Source organism: Vicugna pacos, chromosome 32 (assembly GCF_048564905.1).
Source record: "Vicugna pacos chromosome 32, VicPac4, whole genome shotgun sequence".
Classification (NCBI taxonomy): domain Eukaryota; kingdom Metazoa; phylum Chordata; class Mammalia; order Artiodactyla; family Camelidae; genus Vicugna; species Vicugna pacos.
The window spans coordinates 11,937,506-11,945,605 of NC_133018.1; the positions used below are offsets into that span (position 1 = coordinate 11,937,506).

The 8,100-nt window shown below is 54.2% G+C and overlaps 2 long non-coding RNA genes across 3 annotated transcripts; both read right to left on the reverse strand.

Moving 5' to 3' along the window:
• Window positions 1-1,391: 1,391 nt before the first annotated feature.
• Window positions 1,392-3,952, reverse strand: LOC140690954 (uncharacterized). 2 transcript variants are annotated; one of them, XR_012066370.1, is made up of 3 exons: window positions 3,862-3,952; window positions 2,665-2,952; window positions 1,392-2,489 (listed from the first exon to the last, which is right to left on the reverse strand). It is a non-coding gene; the product is annotated as an uncharacterized lncRNA (long non-coding RNA). The 2 variants fall into 2 exon arrangements; XR_012066369.1 differs by lacking the exon at window positions 3,862-3,952 and having other exon boundaries at window positions 2,665-3,713.
• A 1,574-nt stretch (window positions 3,953-5,526) lies between these two features.
• On the reverse strand, window positions 5,527-6,101 carry LOC140690836 (uncharacterized). The gene is made up of 2 exons (XR_012066155.1): window positions 6,004-6,101; window positions 5,527-5,850 (listed from the first exon to the last, which is right to left on the reverse strand). It is a non-coding gene; the product is annotated as an uncharacterized lncRNA (long non-coding RNA).
• Window positions 6,102-8,100: the final 1,999 nt, after the last annotated feature.

The following is an 8,100-nucleotide window of genomic DNA, read 5'->3' on the forward strand; positions in this document are numbered from 1 at the left end:
AGTCCAAGTCCAAAGGTCTGAGAATCGAGGGCCAATGAAGTAAGTCCCAGTCCCCGTCCAATGGTCCAAGAACCAGGAGAATTGATGCCCAAGGACAGGAGAAGACAGATGTCCCCATTCAAACAAAGAGCAAATTTTCCCTTCTTCCACCTTTAGTTCTATTCAGACTCTCAGTGGATTGGATGAAGCTCCTCCCGACCCCATACCGGTGAGGGACATCAGCTTTACTGGGCCTACTGATTCAAATGTTAATCTCTTCCAGAGACACCCTCATAGACACACCCACACGTAATTTTTTTACCAGCTCTCCGGGCATCCCTTAGCCTATGCACGTTGACTCATAAAATTAACCATCACATCACCTAACTCTGGATCATTCCAACTTTTACACTTTTTAACTGCCTGAAATAAGCAGGGGAAAATATATCTGCTGGGGGAGAAGGGTACAAAATAAATGGAACTAGGCACTGAATTGCCTTTGGGTACCCAGAGGTGAAGAAGGTAGGGTGCATGCTCTGATGTCAAATGGCTTCCTTGAGGCTAATGACAGTGGTTTCATTCCAGAGCTAAGTTGAGTCTGTTGATGCGACCTTAGGTGGCTGGCCCAGAGAGGAGCAGAGCCGGGGGCTCACAGGTGGGGCCTGAAGAGGTTCTAGAGAGGGGTGCAGGTCTCAGGCAGGGCCAGCGTCTCCTGCAGCATGGAGAGCTGGCCCCTGGGAGAGGAGGATGGAGAATGAGCCTAACTTTCCTCTCCCATTTCCCCACTGATTCCCTAAAGCAGAAATACACGCCAATGGGTAGTTTCTTCCCACGGGCTGACCCCTACTGGGGCATCTCTGTCTGGTCTTGGTTGGCCGAGAGGGCCACACACAGACACAGAGGTATCTCTGAAATGGACAGTTAATTGTCTCCAGGCCAGGGAGACCTACAGAATTAGAGCTTTCCGGACTGGACCAGGGCACAAGGGAGGCAGAGACCCTGCCCCCGCCCCCGGGGCACTCTCATTTCCTTGCCAGCTTTCCAGAAATCCAGGTCAGTTTCAAAGCCTGGGGCTGCAGCCCGCCTGAGCATGGGGTTGCTTCCGAGGTCACGGACTGGACAAGCAGGTCAATTTTAGCAGGAAACTTACATGTAAGTGATGCTGGCTAGGTCAGGACTCTGAGCCAGGGAGTTCTGGCCTCTGCAATAGCCTGGTCTCCACTTCATTTTCTACCCAGGGAGCCTGGGTCCTCCAGAAACTAGCATTTACTAAACATGCACACTCAAACATATGCTTAATAAATGCATATTGTATTTATATATGTTTTTTAAATGCATGTTTATAAATGTATATTATATATTTCAGGCATGTGGGAGGCACTTCCAAATAAATATCATTTGCTATCCTCACAACCCTGAGAGGGAGACTTTTATTTTTATTATTTATTGTTTTTACAATTCATATTTGAGTAGACTTTTTCACACATCTCCATTGAACAGATTCCCATTTACTAGATGAGAACAGTGAATCTCAGAGTGATTCAGACACGTGTGCAGGATCACTCAGCTAAGAACCCGCAAGTTGGACTTGAATGCCTCTCCTCTGGCTCCCCTGCTCAGCCCTCTTCTCTGATTTAACCTTGAACCTCTGAACCCCAAGGGCCGCCTTCACAGCAGGTCCTCTCTCTCACCTGGCTTCCTGGTCAGGCAAGGAGGAAGCCTGGGCCCTCCCTCCGTCCCACCCAGCCACCCACCCGAGGTGCCATTAAAGTTAATTGTTTTTACTGCCAGTTTAACATCATCTTGTAAATCTTTTTACGACAAGGGCCAGGCACACTGAGCTGTGTGCAGAACTCAGGGACGAACTAGTTTGAACACAGAAGCGTGGGCCCCACAACTACCTGGAGGGTGTAAGATGGGGGTGCCCTCGGCTCTTCCCTGACCCTCTGCCACCTAGGTGACAGTTTTCTTCTGGGTGTGGCTATGGCCCTGCCTGGAAGGCCAAGATCCTCCACCCCTCCTCCATTGGCTGGATAGGTAGCCCTCTTGACCCTAAATTGTGGAACCCTCCAGAGTCTGAGAACCCCTAAGCACTGGTGCTAGGTTCTGGAAATTTCGGAAAGGTTGGTGGGGAGTGGGCTGTGGTGGATTCCAGGGCAGAAAGTGGACTCCCATGCCCCTGCCAGCCCTGGGTATTCCCCAGTCTCAGGCACATGGAAGGATGCGCCAAAGCACTGTAAGGCAGGTGTTAGGGGTGTGAGGGGCACACCTTCTAGAATGTGACCATCCTGGAGGCTAAGGTCTTCCCTTGATGGCGAGGCTGCCCATTTTTTACCACTACCTGCTGGGAGAGCCGATCTCTCCCTGACCATCCCTTTAAGACGGGTTCACCAGGTTAGCAGAGAGGAAGACACAGGTGGCTGATTCTTGGGAAACCTTGGCTTCCAAGAAGGCTTTCCGTGAGTCTCCTCTCTCTCCATCTCAGGGCCTGGCATCCCCATTCGGAGGCTCTGTTTTGACATCAGTAAAACAGAGATAGTGACTTACCTTCCTAGGGTGTTGCTGGCATTAAGTGAACTGCCACACCTAGCGCTCCCAGAAAAGCGCCAGACACGCACTACACATCTGTGAAAGGTGACATCTGCAGGAATGATGATTAAGCCCAAACACTTATGAGGCACTTACTGTATGCAGAGTCTTGTGGTAGGTGCTGGGAATGCATAGCGAAGACCGGCTTCCTCGCCTTTACGGGGATTTTAGTCTAGGAGGGCGCACGGTATCTCTGTTACGAACAGAGGAATTTAGCATCCACGCAGCACATAGAGCAGCTGTTCTCAAAACGTATTTGGGGACCAGGAGCACCGGGAAACCTGTCAGAAATGCAAGTTCTCCGGCTCCACCGCAGTAGGTCCGGCAATCTGGCTTGAACAAGCCCTCCAGGTGACTGGGATGCTCGCGAAGTTTCTAGAACCACTGAGAGAAAGAATACAGGCACAGGAGTGAGGAGGCAGGTTTCAATTCCCTTGCTACTTGTGAGACTTTGACCAAGACATTGTCGGAAGCTCGATGGGGGGGGGGTGTAGGTGGAAAGGAGGAGAGGAGCGGAGTGGGGGTCGGAAAATTAGCCCCAGCCGGGTGAGGATGACGACCAGGGAAAATCACCGGCCGTCTCCCCGACGCGGCCTCGGAGGTCAGAGGGCGAATCCCTCCGCGGCACCTGCGCTCGACCCCAGTTCGGGGAGGTCAGAAAGGTGTCTCAGGCTGCGCCCAGCCTCGATGTGAAACGAGTAAACCCGGGGTTCAGACTGCTTCTCGTCCAGGTAGCCTGACTAGGGGGTGGGGGGGCACCGTAACCTCTCCGAGATTCAGTTTCCCGGGTCTTGGGGATCCCTGAGGCGCAACTGAGGCTGGAAGCTGTAGAAGAACCCGGGAAGCTCCAAGGTCCCGCATCAGGACCAGTGTCCGGCTTTGTGCTCTAGTAAGTGGCTGCGGAGAGTTCCTCCCCCGTCGGCTGGGGCACCCGCCGGCGGCGAGGCGCTGCCGGGACTCGGGCGCTGCGGCGGTGAGCTTAACGGTGCCGTCGGGCAGCGCCAGCGGGGCGTGAGGGTCACGTCCAGGCTTTTGGCTAAAATTATCTGGCGAGTAACACGGGTGTCTGTGGCTAACGAACTTCCCAGGAGGCTGAGCGTGGGGACCCTGCCCAGGGGAGCCGGGCGCTTCTGCGGGGACCCGGCGGGGGCGCAGGGCTTTCCCAGCACAGGAGCGCAGAGCCCAGGGCGCACCGCGTCGGGCTCGGAGTCGACCTCGGCCTTCTCCCAAGCCGAAAGGGAAGTACGATGATGGGGAGCGGGAGGAGGGTTCGGAGGGGGCTATTATAACGACCCTGGGGGGTTCGGCTGGCTTCCCAAGTGCTCTTTGAGTGAAACCCGAACAATGCGCCGACCTCCAGTGAATATCCAATGCGCCACCGATCTAGCGCCTGCCTACCTTTCAGGACAGAGCTATTATGATGTCCCTGCCTGCCACATCCAGCAGGGAGGGTCTTCCCCAAGATCCAAGGCCCTGCCTGCTTGGGTCTGAGCTCGGACCAGCCTCCCCACCCCCTCGCGTTTCCAGCGGGCCAGGCTCGTTGGAGGAGGGAACCAGAAGGGGTGCTGACCTCCCGGTTGGAGGAGATGGAGGCTGGGCCAATTTCCCCCTCCCAGACGCGGCATCTGAACAGCCCAGGGGGCAGCGGCCCTGCCCGGCGGCCCCCGCCCGTCCCCTCCCCCACGCCCCCGGCCAGGCTTTGAAGAGCGCAGTTTTACGAACTTTTCCATTTTCCTTCTGGAGGCGTGTTTGTTCTTCTCAGTCACCTCGCTCTGTTTTATGAGCTTCAGAGCTGATCTGCACGTTCTTCCCTCCGTGTAATTTCAATTTGAACTCTCCCCGGAGCGGCCTTTTCCCTCTTGTAGCCTGCCAAGTCGTTTGAAGGCTGCACAAACATTCTTCCTCTCTCCGGTCCCCGCGAAACTCGGTCTACACTCGCGAGGGCAGGCGGAGGCGGTTGCCCAGAAAGGTCCAGTGGATTGGAGCCCTTCAGCAGATGCCCTTAGACCATAGGACGAATTGGAGGAGGGGAGCCTCTCTACTTAAGGATTGTGTGTGTGTGTGTGTGTGTGTGTGTGTAAACATTCCCTAATCTACATTTGAAGTCTTGGGAAGGAAGATAGTGGAGGTGCACAAGGGTTAGGGCTGTGGTGATGTAAACTTGCACTCTTCTCTCCATTGATTGCCTCCTTCACATTTTCAGCGGGTTTCCTGGCAAGGAGGTGTTATCCCCATTTTACAGATGAGGAAAACTGAGGCTGAGCCATGAGGTCAGTTTCTCAGCCACACTGTTGGGATTAAAATCCAATTTTGAGCAAATATTCTTCATAACAATTATCAGTACTTGTGGCTTATAACAGTATTAAATACTTGTAACAACTGCCCTTCCTTTGTTAAGTGCCTACTATGTGCCAGACACTGTTCTAAGCTGTTTACTTCTTTCTCACAAGTGTTTCTCACAGTGACTCTATGAATTATGTACTTTCTCCATGACAGTAAAATTGAGGCACAGAGAAGTTGTCACCAGCCCAAACTCACACAGCAAGGAAAAGCTGTAGTTGGGATTTGAACTCAGGCAGAGGTACTCCTAACCACCAGTATCATGCCTCTGGGAGAGCGTTTCCCAGCTCTCCCCTGAGTCACATGGAAGAAATCCCGGGCTTACTGACCTCCCCGAGGTTGCTCTGGGGACAGACAGGAAGATGGAGGTGGGACATGGGGGTTACATAAGGCCGTGACTTCAAAGGCGGCTACCACTGGGATGTATAGCCTTGGCTCTGGGCAGCTAGCCAGGGACACCCGTCTTCAGGCTGACGGCTGTCCACCCTCTGTCTCTCACTTTACCTCTTCTTAGTCCAGGGGCTGTGCCGGTGGTGGAGACTGAGGGTAGAACTGAAGGGTCTTGAAACTGAAGGTGGGGGGAACAGAGACCAGGTTTTGATAATCAGAGTAAAAATACTAGCAGACATCCTTTACTGAGCACTTAGTGTACGATGCATGGTTCTTTTCTTACGTGTATAGCTCAATGGGTAGCGACTTTCAGTTATTCCCTTTAAAAGGCACAGAGAGGTTAAGCCATTTGTTTATAGTCACAGAGCCAGTAAAGTCATGGGTTCAGAACTCCAGTAGGGAGGAGGCTGTCGGTGGGGGCTCCCTTTGTGTAAATTTGGCACATTCTGGTGGAAGTGGATTCTGACTTTCTCTGATACAAGCTGCAAAACAGAATGAGAGGATCTCAGGACAGTCAGTCCAGCCGCTATCCATTCAGATGGGGAGACAGGCCTGGTGAGGAAGGAGGGAAAACACTGAGTCAGGAGGGAAAACAAAGATGGAACCCAGTGGTCTGGAGCTCACCATCTCCCTCCCAGGCCGGGGTACTTGCCACGGCCCTGAGGGAGGAAGCAAGGGAGGGGCCTGAGAGCGCAGGAGACAGACCCTGGTTTTCCTTTTGTCCTCAATGTGTGACTTTGTTCAAGTGGCTCAACCTCTCTGGGCCTATTTACTCCAACTGCAAAATTATGGTGGGACAGTGGTTAGCATCTTTGATTGCTAAGCCATTAGTGATGATAATGTTCTTAGACACTCATTAGCACAACCAAGAAGCAGATTCAGAATCAAGCAGAATGAGGTCACAATCCCATGGTTCTATGAAATCAGGCTCCCCAGACTTCTGGAGGGTGGGTGGCAGTGGGAGGCTCCCTGGATCGCTGAAGAAGCGCCCCTTCTCTGGCAGGCACCCCAAAGGCTGCTTGGTCCCAGCCCAGGGATGGAGTATATGGGTTTCTACATGAGAAGTGCATTATAACCCCATCACAGGGATTCCTCTGAGGCCTCCTGGTCATGCACTGAGCCCAAGGTGGGAGGCTGGAGGGTGAAGGTCTTGGCTGGAGTCATTAGGCTTGGCCGGGGGGGGGTCTCTAAGACACAGATGCTCTGGTGCTAATGCCTGTACATACATCCAACCAGGGCGACTTATGTGAGTACCGATTTTAGGCCCAAATAGACATGGTGCACCTCCACTCAGCCGACCCTCAACTTCTTCCTCTTCTCTTTCTTCTTCTTGCTATTATTTAAGGGCCGCCCTTTTCCTAGCCCCCCTGTGTTGCAATTTACAGTATAACATTGAGAGTCAGAGAGGTGAGGGCACTTGCCCAAAGCACTCAGCCAGTGAGCGGCCCAGAGACAGGGAAGGAGAGAGAGCAGAGAGAGGAGGTTGGGGGAAGCAGGCGTTGTGACCCAGAGGAGAAAATTCCCGTCTTCCTGCCCTAAATGTGACGCTGAGCTGGACCATCCTTGATATGATCACAGACACCCAAAGACACCTGGGACACAGAACAGTCCCCAAAAGTGGGTTGTTCCTGCAGTGAAGGGGTATCCCTTACACTGTGATCAACAGCTCCAGAGATGTGCTGGCTGATGCGTGCTTTGGGGCTGATGTATGGAGATATTTCTGTGCCTGGTGACTCCGTGGGGGAGTGCAGCTTTTCATTACAGAAATCCCAGGCTTTCCTGCTCTGCCCCAGGAGATGGGAGGATAAAGTGTGCCAAGGTAGGAGCTAGTGCCCAGGGTGGCAGGTGGAGGTGGCCTGAGGGCCTGGCTGGTTGGAGCCTCCCTGGCACAGAGCTTCCAGTCAATGTATCAGCTACACTGGGGCCCAGGCCCCTGACGCGGGGCTGGAAGGATGGGGCCGACAGCCGTTGATAAAAACCACTGTGCCTCTGGTTAGGGTCCGATGAGGCTTTGGGCATTATTTTACAGATCCAGAGAGGAGCATTGCCTTGGCCAAGGCCACTCTGGAGTCAGGGATGGAGTCAGTGATGGGGCTTGGAACTTGCCCTTTGCAGCGCCTTGCCGCAAGGGGGAGGGATCCTGGAGTGGAGGAAGTGGTGGTGGGGTGTCTCCTTAATGGCCCCTGTGGTGGTGTCCCGGTGGTCAAGCTCTGACCCTCAGCCTCAGCCTCCCAGGCTGGGGTGCTCCTAGGCCCACTTGTGCATTTTCCCACATTGTGGGCTGAGAGAGGGCCCAGCTTGCAGGGCCTGGAGAGGAGGCAGGGAAAGCAGGGCCTGGAGGGCGTTGCGGGGGTGGGGGGAGTGTGGGAGGAGGGAGCTGCGAACAAAGGGGCCCGCGATGGATCAGGCAGGGCCGCTGAGTGACGATCCACAGGCCCTCGCGGTGGGGCTGGCGGCGGGGGCGGCGGGGGTGGGGAAAGCATGGGGAGGGGGCGGGGCGGGGGCGGAGGGAGGTGAGGAGATTCAAACCCACAGGAAGAGAGACCCAGGTCAGAGATCGATGGAGAGAAATCGGGAGAGAGAGAAACACAGAAAAGAGAGATGGTGGCCGGCTGGGAAGTGGAAGGATCGAGGGAGGAACAGACAGATACGGAGGCACACAGAGAGACACCGGGAGAGAGAAGACAGAGACAGAGAGACTCAGGGAGGGAGAGACAGAGAGAAGTAGACTCAGAAAGACAGGGAAGGAAGCCTCGACCGGGAAAAGGGAGGGGGGATGGAGAGGAAATAAAGATCCCGAGT